We start from the raw sequence: 17,635 nt of genomic DNA, 5'->3' as shown, positions 1-17,635 counted from the left end.
TACACCGTGTGTATAAAAAAATACTTCTATTTATTACACAACACTCATTAACACATTGGTATATCTCCTTCCCAGAGATATCAACACAAATACATAATAATACTTCAAATACAATAAGGTAAGTAGCACAAAATAGAGTGCTTGCCAGCGGGAGACAAGAGGACCTTGAACAGCTCACCAAGATTGAAGGCCCATGGTGCAGAGGATGTGGTGAGTACGCTGAGCTAGAAGGAAAGAGATGCTGGAGGCTGGAGATTCTTGTAGCCCGAAGATCTCTTGAGTGCAAAGCCAGCAAGCCTTGGCAACAGCAAGTTGAGGCACTGCACAGGGGTTCGGTTTCAGCAGTTTCGACGGGGGATACTGGCCTCAAAATTGCAGAGAGGACAGGTCAGGCCTCGAAAGAGTTGCAGAACCACCACCTGTGTTGCTGGGCCCCAGGAAGTCAGTGGGACCACAGGAGCACCGGACTGGTCAGCCTCATTGCTGTGCCTGCAGATGCAGGGGAGTGACTCCTTCACTCTAAGAGAGATTACTTCAGGTGTCCTTAATGTCGACAAGTCTGTAAAAGAACCTGGATGAAGGACAGACAGACAATGAAGAAGTCTTGCAGAACAGTGAGACCAGGAGCGGCAGTAGTCTTCCTTGATGCAGTCTTGGTTCCAGGCAAAGTCCAGCGCAATGCAAGCATCCAGATGGTCAAAGAGTGACATGGTTTCAGTCTTGAGTCTTGTCCCAAGACTAATCTGAGGACCCACCCACAGGTAAGTCCTTAAATACCCTAAGGTAAGGGTTCGAACAACTCAAGTGTGCCTCCTAGGGGAGGGGCTGGACAGAAGGGAGTATAATCCCATGTCCTTTGTCCAGTTTTGTGCCAGAACGGAAGCCAAGGGCTCCCTGAACTGGCTCAAACTGGAGTATGCAAGGAGGGCACCAAATGTGCCCTTCAAAGCAGTCTGGTGGCGCTGTCAAGCACCCCCACCCCAGCCCTTCCTATGACAGGAAACCTATTGTTCTCCCTGTGCCTTCTCGAGCTTAGCTCAGTAGCAGGAGGGCAGAATTGTGGCTGTGGTCGGCAGCAGCACTAGCTTGCTGCCAGGCCCTGAAAGGCTGTTCCCGAGAGCTAATTGTGAATGTACAGAAGTACTTACCATGGTCAATTTAGGGAGAAAACACAGTGACTGGTTTCCTGATTAGCAGGATCCCAGTCATAGTAGGTCAAGAACATACACCAAGGAAAAAGTGGGAGTAACCATGAAAGCAGATCCTACTTTCCTGCAAACTGATACTTTTGTTAGTACAAATGCCCTACAAATGGCAAAAATACCATTAATGTGATAGGCAGTGTAGGACTTGGCCTTTTTGGCTAAAGTTCCCTAAACTTTTTGCTTTCCCCCTAGACCGCTTTCCTGACATGGAATAGCCAATTTGGATACTGTGGGTACTTTGCAACTGCTGATCAGTGACAAAGTACCAGAGTTCCCTGTTTGAAATGTAATGGTGGTTGGTTGGCCATGATTGGTATGTTTGCCTTACTAGTAAAGGTCCCTAGTGATGTGCACTATGTGTGCAAGGGCTAGTAAAGCAAAGGCACACAGAGAAGGGAACTCAGGCCTTCAGTATAGGGCCTGCGCGCAGAATGCTAAGTTAGCATGTTGTCCTGACAAGTGCAACCATTTGTCAGGCCTGACTTTCCCTTTTACACACACATAGGGCACCCCTGTGGTAGGTCCCAGGTAAGCCCTGGGCAGGGTGCACTGTAGCTAAAAGGCAGAACATATACTGAGGTGTGTGCTATTTTCTGACAGTGAAAAACGTTCCATTTCGTTTTTCACTGCCGAAAGGCCATCCTGCCCTTGGACAAAATGGGGGAGGCTAGGTGTTGTGTTTGTTAGCCTAGTTTCCTGTCAGTTTATAATGGAGAGGTGAAGTTTAGTATGTTTAAACTCACAGTGTTATAACACATCTTAACCCCTCCCTGGGTCAAGACCTCTCCCAGTGGGAGGAGCTGGGGGAGGTCTTGACCCAGGGAGGGGTTGAGATGGCACCAGGCTGCCCTGCATCTGCAGAGTAGGGGGAGGAGAAGCCCGTAAGGTGAAAAGGCCTGGGCTGGTGCTAAAAACCAATTGACCCATCTCCTGCTGAGTGAATAAGGATCCAGACCCCCAGTATCAAAGGGAGAGAGGTGACACTGGGAGGGAGACACCCAGAACTGATTTAGGGAGGGGTCAGGGACCCCTGAGCACATACGAACTACAAAGACACTTAGGGGTGTACCTAGGAGAGTTGAAATCCCTGAAAGTGGGAATGAAACAGATATGGATTGAGACTGTAAAGGCTTGGAGCCATTCTGTGGTCAAGAGGAACCTCTGCTAAAGAAGGAGCAACTAAAGAGACTGCTGTGGACAGACCAATCCTTGCTTCGTGATCTGGGGCTGGTCTGCAGTTTGCTGTTCTAACTAAGGGAGAGGCTGTTGGGACTGTGCTTGGGGGCGCTGGGCCCCCCTTTTTGAAGAAGGCTGTGCTTTGTGCTGTGTTTTGTAACCCCACGGCCTGAGGTGAGCTGGCTCCCTGTTTGGAAATACAGGATTATAAAAGTTTCCGGAGAAGTCCCAAGCAATGCGGGGTGTGCATGCTTTCGCAGCTTGTGACCCTCAGAAGTTGTGCCGTGTGATCGTGGGCACGCAGGAGTAAGTTAAATCTCGGACACTCTTGGTGCGTGTTGAAGTGCAGGCCAAGGCGTTGGTGAGGAGTGCCTGGTTGTGGTGTGCACAGAGAGACGAGGTGAGGCTTGGACGCGCAGTGTGTGTGTCGCGGTGCATCCCGGGTGTTGGTGTGGAACGCCTGGGCCGTGTGTGCACCAAAGGAAGAAGCGAGACTCGGACGCGCTGGGTGCGTGTCGTGGTGCAGCCAGGGCATTGGTGGAGAGCACCTGGACATCGTGTGCACCAACGGAAGAAGTGAGTCTCGGACACACAGGGTGCATGTCATGGTGCAGCCCGGGTGTTGGTGAAGAGCGCCTGGGCCTCGTAGGCACTAAAAGAAGAAGTGAGTCTCGCATGCGCATGGTGCATGTCGTGGTGCAGCCAGGGCATTGGTGAGGAGCGCCTGGACATCGTCTGCACCAGAAGAAGAGGTGAGACTCGGACGCGTGGAGTGCGTGTCGTGGTATAGCCAGGGCATTGGTAAAGAGCACCTGGACATCGTGTGCACCGGGAGAAGAGGAGAGACTCGAACATGCAGGGTGGGTGGTGAGGTGCAAGGGGAGCGTTGGTGAAGAGCGCCGGATCGTCGTGAGCACCAGAGAGAGGCGAGTCTTGGACACACGGTGTGCGTGTCGAAGTGCAACCTGAGGCGCTGGTGAGGAGTGCCTGAGTAGGAGGTGCACCAAGTTGGAAGTAAAGTCTCTGCAGTGCTGAGGGCGGATCTCGGTGTAGACTGAGACCGCCGGAAGGAGGGCCAAGTCATTGGGCCCTCGGAGTCAACCGCAGCGGCCTGGACTGGCAGCCATGGAAGAGCTGAGCCACCCACCTGTGTCCACCACAACCCGTGACGGAGTTCTGGATCAAGGCCCAAGTCACTGACGTTGGGGAGGAGAGTGGGGTCGGGCCTCCCCAGGTAACATGGATCCACACCTGGGGTGGGGTGTGGGCCTGGAGGGACACTCTCTCGGCCTACTGTTTCAGTCAGCTGCACGAGCCCTTGCGAGTCCTTGCTTAATATCGGATCCCAAGGAGGGGCAGTGCTGGGGCCGGAGTGGGAAGCAGTACTTTTGTGTCATCATTTGATCCATAACGGGGGCACTGTTAACGGAGCACATAAATCTGTTGTTTTACACTATGCATTATTGCGGCTTACGAACTATCAAACTTTCGTATGACGCCTGACCTCATTTGTGCCTGACTAACTATATGCTGGGTGTGCTATGCACTGCATTATTTCTCCCTTGCATATTACCTGATTGTAATGTGGCGCATTGCATTATTTCTTCAGTGCACAGTATCTGAGTATAACGTGGCGCAGTGTATTATTTCTTCATTGCACCATGCAGGATTGTATCGTGATGCAATACTTTGTTTCTTCCTGGTACAGGGCATGCTGGTGGTGATACACATTGCATAATTCCTTCAAGTGCAAAGTACATGACTGTGGCGCTACGTATGGCATTATTTCTCTGTTGCAGAGTATAAGAGACTATTGTTATGCATTGCAGTATTTGTTTCCTTTTGCAATGTGTGTGATTCTAGCAATACGACTGGCCTAACCTTTTGGACACAGTTAGAAGTGAGCTTAACTGTTGGTTAGAAGTGGTGGTTGGGATTAGAACCTACCAACCCACCAGAAAGAATACTACCCATTCTTATATGTTGATTCTATATTGTGTGGTCGTATAGTATAATTGCTTATATAAAGAGTATACTCATTTTGTCTAAACTCGTGTGGAGTCTATTTGTGGTGGCATCATGGGGTTACTGTGAGCGTGGTTGCACATACTGAACACTCGTGCCTTGGAGATAAGCCTGGCTGCTCATGCCAAGCTACTAAGGGGGTGAGCAGGGCTATCTCAGATGGTGTCCTTACTTAGCCTAACGTTGAAGCGAGGGGTCGAGGACGCCCGCCTCCAACATTTGGTGTCAGCGGTAAGCGATAAGGACCCCCTCTTCCAACAGGCAGTTCAGAAAATCTAAGTGTGCATTTTCACATAGTCTATAAATGTTCAAAATGTATAAAGGACTATTCTTCACTTACATATTCTACCACCTTTCCTTTTACCATTCAGTCCATTTCAAGTAGATTTCCATTGTCTGTTCTGACTAAGAAAAGATCTCACAATTTAAGGGACTCAACAGCAAAGCTAGACACACCTTGCAAGTTAATGAAACACTTCTACATGAGTAATGGTGTAACAGCATTGCAGGAAGTTCATTAGGAACACAAATTCAGTGTGAATTAGCCCTCACATATCAGATTAACATGTATTTAATTTTGCCCCCAATTATCAGCTTGTCATTTACAATATTTTTACTTTGAAAAATATCTCAACTCAGTGGCCCCCAGCCAAAGAACTTGATTTTGATGAAATGCTTTATTTTTGCACCGAAGCTAAACTCTTTCAATTTTATGAAACATATGTCCGGTCCCTAGATGTCAACTTGCTACTTTTATGAAGTACTCACATGTTCTATGCAGCACATGTGTTGTGTGGCCATGTATTAAAACAAATGCAAAAAGAACAATTGATGGACAGAATGCAGAACAATGTCATACATTCACCCCGGAAAAGAGATCTGGGCCTAAATCCATAGTTTTTTTGCTCACCATGCCATTCCAGTTTGGACCCAGCCATATGCAAATAAATCTTGACCCTGCGCCCCAATGGGAACAGTCCAGCCCGACCTGCCAGGCCAGGTCCTCCCTGGATTGGAAACAAGCCTCCTAGGACCGGTTTCGCGCTTTCAGCCATCATCAGCTGGGATAGCTTGACTCCAGTGGCATGGAAAGCACGGGACCCACGGGGCATACCCGTCCCACTCGGGGTGACAAATGCAAAAAGAACAATTGATGGACAGAATGCAGAACAATGTCATACAGTCACCCTAGTACAGAGATCTGGGCCTAAATCCATCGTTTTTTTTGCTCACCATGCCATTCCAGTTTCCACCCAGCCATATGCAAATCAGTCTTGACCCTGCGCCCCAATGGGAACAGTCCAGCCCGAACTACCAGGACAGGTCCTCCCTGGAATGGAAACAAGCATCCTAGGACCGGTTTCGGGCTTTCAGCCCTCATCATCCAGACTAGCTTGACTCCAGTGGCATGGAGAGCACGGGACCCACGTCTGGGCATACCCGTCCAACTCGGGGTGACAAATGCAAAAAGAACAATTGATGGACAGAATGCAGAACAATGTCATACAGTCACCCTAGTACAGAGATCTGGGCCTAAATCCATCGTTTTTTTTGCTCACCATGCCATTCCAGTTTCCACCCAGCCATATGCAAATCAGTCTTGACCCTGCGCCCCAATGGGAACAGTCCAGCCCGAACTACCAGGACAGGTCCTCCCTGGAATGGAAACAAGCATCCTAGGACCGGTTTCGGGCTTTCAGCCCTCATCATCCAGACTAGCTTGACTCCAGTGGCATGGAGAGCACGGGACCCACGTCTGGGCATACCCGTCCAACTCGGGGTGACAAATGCAAAAAGAACAATTGATGGACAGAATGCAGAACAATGTCATACATTCACCCCAGTAAAGAGATCTGGGCCTAAATCCATCGTTTTTTTTTATCACCATGCCATTCCAGTTTGGACTCAGCCATATGCAAATCAGTCTTGACCCTGCGCCCCAATGGGAACAGTCTAGCCCGAACTGCCACTCCAGGTCCTTCCTGGACTGGAAACAAGCATCCTAGGACCGGTTTCGGGCTTTCAGTCCTCATCAGCCAGGATAGCTTGACTCCAGTGGCATGGAGAGCACGGGACCCACGTCTGGGCAAACACGTCCCACTCGGGGTGACAAATGCAAAAAGAACAATTGATGGACAGAATGCAGAACAATGTCATACATTCACCCCAGTACAGAGATCTGGGCCTAAATCCATTGTTTTTTTGCTCACCATGCCATTCCAGTTTGGACCCAGCCATATGCAAATCAGTCTTAACCCTGCGCCCCAATGGGAACAATCCAGCCCGAACTGCCAGGCAGGTCCACCCTGGAATGGAAACAAGCATCCTTGGACTGGTTTCGGACTTTCAGCCCTCATCAGCCAGGATAGCTTGACTCCAGTGGCATGGGGAGCACAGGACCCACCTCTGGGCAAACCCGTCCCACTCGGGGTGACAAATGCAAAAAGAACAATTGATGGCCAGAATGCAGAACAATGTCATACATTCACCCCAGTACAGAGATCTGGGCCTAAATCCATCGTTTTTTTGCTCACCATGCCAATCCAGTTTCCACCCAGCCATATGCAAATCAGTCTTGACCCTGCACCCCAATGGGAACAGTCCAGCCCGAACTGCCAGGCCAGGTCCTCCCTGGACTGGAAACAAGCATTCTAGGAACGATTTCGGGCTTTCAGCCTTCATCAGCCAGGATAGCGTGACTCCAGTGGCACGGAGAGCACGGGACCCACGTCTGGGCATACCCGTCCCACTCGGTGTGACAAATGCAAAAAGAACAATTGATGGACAGAACGCAGAACAATGTCATACATTCACCCCAGTACAGAGATCTGGGCCTGAAATAAGTCAAAGATGGCCTTCAAATGCTAGGTATTCCATTATTATGCCAGCAATGCCCACATTTATTTCAAGGATGCCCACAATATGTGCCGTATGTGGAACATTGTGCAGTGTCACCATTATGCAAAGTGTGATCTCCAAAGGGTACTATCATGCAAAGAATTACAGTCATTATGCATGAGTAAATATTGTGCCTGGAAATACACCATATAATTACAACTATGCCAACAATATTCCATGAATGAATATCATTCTGCCAGGACCAGCATTATACCAGCGGTATGCAGAGGATCATTATCAGTAGGCTAGGGATAAGAACCTTCATGCAAAAGCCCATAAAATGCCAAGAATTCCTACTGTTATGCCAAGGAGCAGGCACCATAATAGCAAGAATGTACAACACAACCGGAGTTAATATTATTGTATTGATTGTAATTGCATGTATATAGCACTTACTACCCCAGTGAGACATTGAAATTCTTTACAGCGAGTAGCACGCTATTCTGGAATCCAAAGTTAGTGGTACTTCTGGTGTTTGTTGTTGGTTATTGGGATTAGATTTGGGCTCTCAAGGAAATCATTCAGTACACTTACTCCAGTTTGTCTGTGGCAGATTAAACTAATGTAGTTAGGCGCGATTCTTAGTTGGGGCTATATGAGTCAATGCAAATGACTGGTGGGAGGATTGGCTGAAGGAGATCAAGGATTGTAAGGTTGCTGGGATGTAGTCTCAAAGAAGGAAAAGTTGTGATCTTTAAAACGAGGTGTGAGGAATTGACAGAGATACCATTACAGAGAATAAGCCAGACCATAGTGAGCCTCAGAAAGATTAGGCTATGCTATACAGATGAGGCACGAATAGGATAGAAGGTATGCAGAGGATTTTTTTCTTGAATAGATTGGGAACAATTGCATTTTCTAGGCAGGGGTGTGAAAAATTTGTGCAATCATGTGAAATTCCTAACAAATTACAAGAAGTTATGCAACCATAGAATATTATTGAAACTTGTATGCTAAATGTAGGCACTATTCTATCAAGGATGTCCACGATTTGCTTAGTTTGACCTCTGCTGTCCAAGTGGTGGTTACATCATGCTAAACAAAATAAATGTTTTTGTAGGACAATTCTCCAGCACAGACTTTTTTTGGGGAAACGTTTTCCTCAGGTGAAATTGCAAAGTGTCTACAAATTTAGGGGCATATCATCAAGGACCGGCGATAATTATAGCTAAGCACACTTAGCACTAGGATAATTATCGCCGGGTAACGTGGAATTTTATCTCTGAGATAGCGTACAATTAGCAACGCTTATCTCAAAAGCGATAAAATTCCAAGCGCTAACTGCCAAATGTGAGATTGTCGCTGGAAATCCAGCGATAATCTCGCAAAGTCTGGCGATAGCTTGATGATAGGGCAAGGCATACTTAGCCATGATATCCACCTTACATAGGATATCATGGCTAAGTCATTCAGAAACTCTGTCCATCACCACCCCCTTTTTCCCAAATCGATTTTATCCACACTCAGTGTGGGAGGGTATGCTCAGACGTGAGTCCCTTGCTCATTGCACCATCAGGATTCAGGCAAGCCGGGCCGACGAAGGCTGTGATGCCAGAAACCGGTCCCCGGAAGCTTGTTTCCTTCCCAGTATAAGAATTGGCTTGGTAGTTTGGTTTGCCCTGTTCCCATCATGCACTGGGACAGGTACAGACTAATTTGCATGTAGCCAGGTTCTGAGCTGGGATGGTGCAGTGAGCTAAAAAACGGTGATGGATTAAAACCATGATCTCTTGACTTGGTAAGAGTATTCTGCATTCATTCAGAAACTCTGTCCATCACCACCCCCTTTTTCCCAAATCGATTTTATCCACACTCAGTGTGGGAGGGTATGCTCAGACGTGAGTCCCTTGCTCATTGCACCATCAGGATTCAGGCAAGCCGGGCCGACGAAGGCTGTGATGCCAGAAACCGGTCCCCGGAAGCTTGTTTCCTTCCCAGTATAAGAATTGGCTTGGTAGTTTGGTTTGCCCTGTTCCCATCATGCACTGGGACAGGTACAGACTAATTTGCATGTAGCCAGGTTCTGAGCTGGGATGGTGCAGTGAGCTAAAAAACGGTGATGGATTAAAACCATGATCTCTTGACTTGGTAAGAGTATTCTGCATTCATTCAGAAACTCTGTCCATCACCACCCCCTTTTTCCCAAATTAAGTCAGTCTTGAAGCAGGCGTAAGCAAAGTAGCGATAACAGAGGTTATCACTACTTTGCTTGTCGCTCTGCAGGTTGGCGTGCCCATTGATAATTGGAGAAATGTTGCTCCAGTTATGTCAGGGCAGGAACGCTCATTTTGCATCTCATTAGAGATGCAAAGCTGGGCGTTCAGAAAACAGGCGCTGATTCAAGGTTTCACGCGATAGCGTGACCTTGCTGATTAGGCGATAAAATTATCGCCGCTTTTCGTCCGAAAACGGACGCAAAAGCGGCGATAATTTTTTATCGCCTCGTTGATGATATGACCCTTAGCAACTTAATGCAGGTGCTTGGTTTGCTTGGCAAGACATTGATCACTGTTTCCGATCACTGTTTCAATTTGGCCAAGGATCAGCTTAAGTTTTCCAGAGATCTGACAATAGTCAGTTGAATGTTGATCCAAATGGAAGGGTCTGCGATGCTTTTGTTCTTATTATTTTAATGTAAAATATGAATGGAAAATAATTTTAAATCATTAATATTACCATTAATAAATAACCTAGAATTGTTTTTTTTAAAAGCGCATACATTAACTCCACAAATTACATTTGTATAAAAGAAACTATATATATATTAATTTCTTTATTATGTTTGATTCAAATTTATGATTTACAATTATTTAATGATTATTTTTATATTATTTTTAACGAATCATTTCAAAATAAAAGTGCTCACCATATGGAAAAAAACAATTTTTGTTGAATTTCTAGCAAACCTTGTTGAAGCTTATGTATATAATTAATTTAAATATATTTATAATTTTATAAATATATTACAAAGTGTATTTCATTTTACTAAGTGCATTATTACATTTAAAAAGTAATTATACATAATGTTTTAGCACAAAATATTAATCCTTAGTGGTGGTCGCCACTGGGTAGTTATAGTTAGGCTCGTGTTTCCAGAGGAAATGAAGTTTATGGTTTAAATATATCTTTAGCACCGTTTGACTAATCATCATGAAACCTTTCCAAAAAAACGTTTTCATCTCAGCTCCTGCCTGGAAAATTTTAGGGTTATCCATGAAGCAGTGGCTGAGAAAAAGGATACTTAGACACAGCTACAGCCCAAACAGCTGAATAGACTTTCTCAACATTTGCTGGAAAGGTAGATCTTGGTCCAGGAATAGTGCTTTTTGTGATTTGGTGTAAATCCGTTCAATAGTTTTTGTTTTAAGTAATGAAGGCAAAAAATAAATGTCATATTTCATACCGTGGAGAGTCCTGTTTTACATGGGCCCATGGTTTTCAGCGTGCGCAAACAGGTCTAAGACCCGTTTACGCACCCTAAAAACCGTCGTACTTCTGGCCCTCAGCACTCAATCACTCCACGTCACTCACCTATTGACTACAAAAACATACACTTGCGTGTGGTGGAGATCGCCATGAAGAAAAGAAAGGAGGTGTGAAGAGGGAGATCTTCACCTGTAGTTTTAGGAATTACATTCTGTAGTTAGTAAGTAGTAATATTGGATTGCTACTTGACATACAGCAAATGCAGTTTGTGAATCGGCCCTATCAAATGAGAAGCTGGTCTGGAAGATGAGTGTATATTCAAAATTGACACAAGATACACCAACAATCTGTAATATATGCTGATGACACAACTCTCATAGCCAAAAGCTAAAAAACAAATCCAAGAATCTTCATAATAAAAAATAAAGAGCATAACGACAAAATGTGAAAATGACCGAATGTAAAAAAGAGTCACCGGCCAGGTCTAAAGTTAATGATAAAAACATAAAGTGGTGTGCAGGTTCTGTCCTCTGGCATTAGTTATCAATAAAGACGTCTCCAGAAGCCAATGCATATACAGCTGAGAGACTTGGAAAAGCTTTTCAAATATACCAATTCTATACCAATTCTACAAAAAAGGTCAGATTGCACAAGCAATCGTCTGCCCTGTGACCATGCATAGATGTTACAGTTGGACAATGAATAAAGAATTATAGGAAGAGCGTTATTGCCTCCTGTGAACTGTGCTGTAGGAAAAGACTTATAGCAACATCAGCTAGGGAACACATATAACCGTAATCAAGTCCTAAACCAAGTCAGAACTTTCTCTCAAATGCACAGAGAACCAGATTTAAGCTAAAAAACTTTTCACACATAATAAAAAGATGGCATTTTCTGAGAAAGGACTGTGAGGAAAGGAAAAGCCAAAGTTGTAAAATGAAGAGTATGACCCGCAGCAAGGTATATGGACTCAATCACGACAGCAATAAATATGAATGTCATGGCATGCTGTACATGCCTCTACTAGATGTTTTCCACTAAAATAGGCATGTCACCTGGATAAACAGGTGAAATGTTCTTCAGTTTTGCCACAGTGTGAATTTCAGCCTACAGGAAATGAAGGCTTACTGCCAATATTAAGTACTATGACAACTTCATGGACTGCTTCAGAAGAGGAATGCAAAATGGAAAGCGTAAAAGGACTATTATGATCATAGTAAATGTTTGAAAATTTAGATTGCAATTTGCCTTTTATCTTGCGGTGGAAGCGCTCACTTCACATTTGAATGTAGCGTTTAAGTACTCAACTTGAATTGAGCCATAAGGTGCTATGCGTTTAAATGATGTGCAGAACCAGCATCCTGCTCCCTACTCACTGGTTTACTACAAAGATGACAAGGCTACTTTTACCCTGGATTCCTGAATGCCAGCATTTTCACTCCAGATGAAGGCAAGTACGAGGGGTGCAATGGGAGTTATACAGACATACTGTAGAACAGTGGTTCTTAACCTTTTGACTTCTGTGGATTCCGACCTAATCATTACCGCTAAGGTGGAGGAGCATCACCCGACTGCTTGTGGAGCAGTGTAAAAGAAAAAAGAAAATGATAATAACATAAGTTATCATTTTATTTTCAGTAACGCCAGGTTAGGGCGGGGCTTGGCTTCCGTAACGTCTGGGGGGTGGAGTGGTAGCTGCACTCTAAAGGATAGTTTGGCCAGCCACCTTGGCCTGAAACCGCCATGCGCACTTTGCATGTTCTCCACCCAGGCTGCATTACAGCCTGAGTGGAGAACATGTCCAGTCTCAACATTCCCCGTCTGAGCGCCAAACCACAGCGCTCAGGCCGAACACAATGCTGCATTGCAGTTTTGTGATTGGCTTTGGGGAACCAATCACAACGCTGCATTGCAGCATTGTGATTGGCTTTGGGGTGCCTGGGTGCTTCCTGGTTTAGGAGCGGAGGAGAGATGACATGGGAGAGATGGAAGAGAGACACAGAAATCAGGTAAGTGAATTACACATGTATTGTACCGGCCACCATTGATTACTGGATCCCAGGAAACCCCACTGAATAATTATTGGAATCTGGGAAGCCACCAACTAATTCTCTACTGGAAGCCAAGATCCCCGTCCTAAGCAATTTCAATGATTTGAACACAAAACAACACCTAAATTATTAAATATTGTATTTAATTTACAAACAAACCCATCATCCATACTATATTCCATTTGATGCACTGTCCTAAGAATCAATCCAAGGATTCAAAACACATTTTTAACCTCCAATTTCAAATTTGTTAACATTTACAGAACATTTTTACAATTTCAATTTCCAATTTTGCTGTTTTATTTATATGCACATAATCTGTTAATATTATCTAATTTCCTAAGCGGTCGCAGACCCCCTGAGTAGGCTTCGCAGACCTCTCTGGACCACAGGTTACGAACCGCTGCCCTCGAGCAATCCCAGCTTACCTACTCGGTCCAGGGCAGTACAGTATTTTATACACCCTACTTTTGCTGATCCCTTGATGGGATGGCCAGGATTTCCATTTCCATCAAAGCTCACCATTTCCATTGCTGTGTCAGTTTATGAAGAATTTCAGTCATATGCCATTAGTTTACCGTAAGGCGTATACTACCAGTTGCAAAATGCTGGTTGAGTGCATCACTAGATGTCCGATGAATTGGTAGTTCTGGACACTGACCCAAGGATCAGGGACCAGAAGCAGTAGAAAACTTTGGGGCATGTTATCAAGCCAGGCGATAAAATTATCGCCGCTTTAGCAGCAGAAAACTGCCGCTAAACGGCAATAATGGGCTTGATAATATGCTCTATGGAATTCAAATTGAAGCCCATGTTAGATGTGAAGGACATCTAACCTGGGCTTCATTTGGAATTCCATAGATCATATTATCATGCCCATTATCGCCGTTTTAGCAGCAGTTTTCTGCCGCTAAAGCGGCGATAATTTTATCGCCTGGCTTGATAATATGCCCCTTTATTTCATCAACTATCTCATTGGGCATGTGTTGGAAAGATTGCCCTTTATCTCTCTTGCTGTAAAGTATGTAGGTATTGAATGATAGAATGGTCATTTAGATAGTATTGGTTGAGGCAGGATTTTCTCACTATAAGATACACTAATATTAGAATTGGCCCTTGGGCAAGAAAGCTCTACACAAAATGTAGAATGATGTAAATGTACAGATATTTATATAGCGCAAATCACCAACCGGTCTCTAAGCGCTTGCTTAGGGAACCCATCCTGGTATTCCCCTGTGAGATATCCCAGCAGGGCATCCACAAGGTGAAAGCCAGGCATCCCTCCGCGAGGGGCCATTGTGGAGATTAAGCAAGCTATTGCCCAGAGTCGCAGAGCGTGAACCCATGAATCGAGTATGCACTGGAGCGAGAACTATCGAGTCCATGGACAATTTATGGACTCAAGACCCTGCTGAGCCGGGAATTGAACCCTGGTCCCGGGCTGACCTCTGCTTCCAGGTCTGCCTACTCTAACCAGTGAGCCACACTTCTCCACTGTGGTATCAAGCAGGGCTGTCATTCCTACATAGGCAGTTAGTAATACGTACAAAAAGTTGCAAGTGCTCGAAATTTCAATTCTGTTTTATTTATCTTTGTTTAATTGATGAATAGTACATTGGTCATATTTGTTTTATAAATGAAATCTTCAGTTTTCCATGTATGGCAGGTTGGTATTTTCAATAAATATAAATTAATTTGCAGGTATAATTTCCCTCACTAAAACGGCCCGGTTGCATAGTAGCTTGACCACAAATACATAAATGTATCCTGCAGTACACATGAAAAGAGCAAATTAAAACTTTGACTCTAAGTCTGACGTGTTCCCGCTGTTGTATCTGCGATAGACATAGGCATGCTCAGTAAATAAGCATTCAATTCTAGAAACCTACAGAAAGGCTATTCAAACAAATATGCTAAGCCAAATGAACAAATCATGCAAATGTATGTTAACGTAAACATTAATTAACAGAACGTAATCAGAATAAAATGAACAAACAACATAATAATTTACTTGCACTGTGGAAGTTTGTGGAGTAATATTTGATTTGCAAAGAGCAAATTCTCACAGACAGGGAGCTTGCAAAGCGACAAATTCAGTATTAACAAGAGGAAAAATATTGTGTTATTTAGCGTAAGAAGGTACACATCAGACAATTAATATTGTGTGCAACGTACCTCAAGCAGCCTCCAGATGTTTGTTTTGGGCTAATATTCAGTCCTTTCTGCATCAGTGGATGTGGAATTCTTTTATGAACACCTGGCTGGAAAAATACCCCATTTTATTCCTCCATGAGCCCACTCCCTGGATGCAATTGCTTTTACTAAAGCACTTAGAGAATGCTGAGGGGTGAAGAAGGGTGCTCGAGATCACTGTCACCTTACACATGGTGTGGTGCAGCATGCACCTAGAATCAGGAAGCACTGCCAAGAACATGAAGTGCATTTTTAAAAGTGAAGTAATGCTAATATAAAGAACACATCGTTTCAAAAGGACCCTTGAAACAAAAACATCAAGCATCACAGAACAGTGTTATTAGGCAGTTTTGGATCTAATAGAATTTGCACGATATGCCCATCCCAGAAAGTGCTATGTTAGATGCCTGCAGTAGGGAGAGTTGCAATATGTTTTTCAACCTTCTAAACCCTCCTGCCCAGGCATGTTGCGTTTAGGAGCTGGGTTTTGGGCTGGTGCGCAGCTGGGGTAGATGCTTGGTTAGCGGTGACATAAATCGCGCTACGTTGCTGGCGCGATCGTGGGCCAAGAACATGACACAACACACAGTCGGAGTTTGCAGCATGCTTGCGTGGTCGGGAACTGCCCTCCCCTCGCAGTCACGCCCATTTATTTATGTAGCCCACTCTAATATGGGATTAACCATTTTAACTCACGCCGTCGGGGTGAGCCTATGCACACCCCTCGGCGATACAACAGCAATGCGCCCCACCATCACTAAGTATCGCGATGGGCGATACTACATTCCTCCCCAAAACAAAATGAAAACTATTATCAACCAGATAAACTTGGGCATCAAGCAGCAACCTCTCAGACAGTTCATGGCCCATAGATCACAGTAACATTGTAAGTCTCTTTGGATACTCCTCTAGCAGAGATAATCTCTCAGCCTTCTGGACGGTAAACAACCTTTACAACGAAACTTTTACAATGCACTACCATTACAACGAAACTTTTACAATGAACACGATGTAACCACGCGATGCCATTACAACGCAAGTCTTTACATCGACTTGCGCTAGATGGCGTGCTAACATTACAAATAGTGTAGTTTACTATCCCAACACCTTCCCTACTGTTAAGTGGACTGGAGTTGGAATAGTAAATTACGCTTTTCTAATGTTAGCACGCCATCTAGCGCAAGTCGTGTAAAGACTTGCGTTGTAATGGCATCGCGTGGTTACATCGCGTTCGTTTTAAAAACCGCGATGTAACTGCACGCGTTGTAAAGACACGCGTTGTTATGTCATACATCCTTCTGGACAGCTCAGGATTATTCCGCAGTCTATATTGTGACATAGTTTTATGACTGGCATCTGTCCCTGCATCAGGATTCACTGGCACTTCTGGGGGAGCATGGCTGACTGTGGGGCCTCCTCTGGGAAGACCGGGTATCTCTGTATCACAGGTCCCCGCATCGGTCTCTGACCAGTCAGCTTCATCCATGACATCTACGTCCATTCTGCTATGCGATACCAGTGACTCAGAACCAGGGTGGAATCTCTTGAATGCCGAGACATTTCTCGTGATGAACTTACGGTGTTTCCGAGCCATGACTTGCATGCCTCTCATCAATGTAATTCTCCAAGGCTCCTTCTCAAATGGCAATCTAAATTTACTACCAGGGTGTCTGTCTTGGACTAATACCAGATCTCCCACCTTGAGATTGGACTTTTGCACTCTGCGACTCATGCTGACATGGTCATTGGACTTTCTTCTCCGACTGCCTACAGCATGTTCGTCAATGGCTTCAGGTGCCCACTGAGGGTGATGCGGTGTAGAGTCATTTATTACCCTCCCCATTGCGAGATGCCCCGGGGTACGCCCAGTGGTAGCATGGGGCGTTTGTCTGTAGTCCCGAAGAAATTAGTAAATGGACTGTTCTAGAGATTCCCCATTAGCAGAAGCAATTCGAATGACCTTGTTCAATATCCTCATGAAGCGCTCTGCTTCTCTGTTGGCCTGGGGCCATTTGGGTGTGATTTTCCGGTGAATAATCCCCAGTGAGATCAGATACGATGCAAACTCCTGTCCCTAAAATGGAGGACCATTGTCCATCCGAAGTTCATTGATCAATCCATGGGTAGCCACTTCAACCTCAGGGTACTTTGAATAATCATCGTTCACAACCAGGGCATGTCTCCCGTCGGGGAGACTTCCAAAATCCATGCTAGCACAGATCCATGGGCCCGCCAGCCTTCGTTGTTTCACAATCGGTGCAGGAGGGTTTGGCTTCCCAGTTGCCTGACACCAGGAGCAGGACCGCACGGCCCCCTCTACCTTCTCATCAATCAAAGGGAACCATACCTTCGTTCGAAGCAGGCCTTTGGTTTTCACCATTCCTTGATGTCCTGCATGTGCTAGCTGTATCACTCGGTCCACCAGTGACATCGGAATAACCAGGCAATGACCTCTCAGAAGACACCCGTTGGGATCAGCACTCAGTTCTTGTCTCACATTGTACAAATATTCAAGCACCCTCCTCGCCTCAGGTGTGAGAATAGCTCCTTAACTTTTAAGATGGTGGCACTTGTTGGTCTTCACCGCTTCCAGAGTTTTCTGCAGGCATTCGTCCTGGCCAGTGGCTTGACATATCTCCTCTAGCGTGGTAGGTAAAGGGC

The sequence above is a fragment of the Triturus cristatus genome, chromosome 4_2 (assembly GCF_964204655.1).
Source record: "Triturus cristatus chromosome 4_2, aTriCri1.1, whole genome shotgun sequence".
Classification (NCBI taxonomy): Eukaryota; Metazoa; Chordata; class Amphibia; order Caudata; family Salamandridae; genus Triturus; species Triturus cristatus.
The sequence above is the reverse complement of the archived record's forward strand: the minus strand, read 5'-3'. Positions refer to the sequence as shown.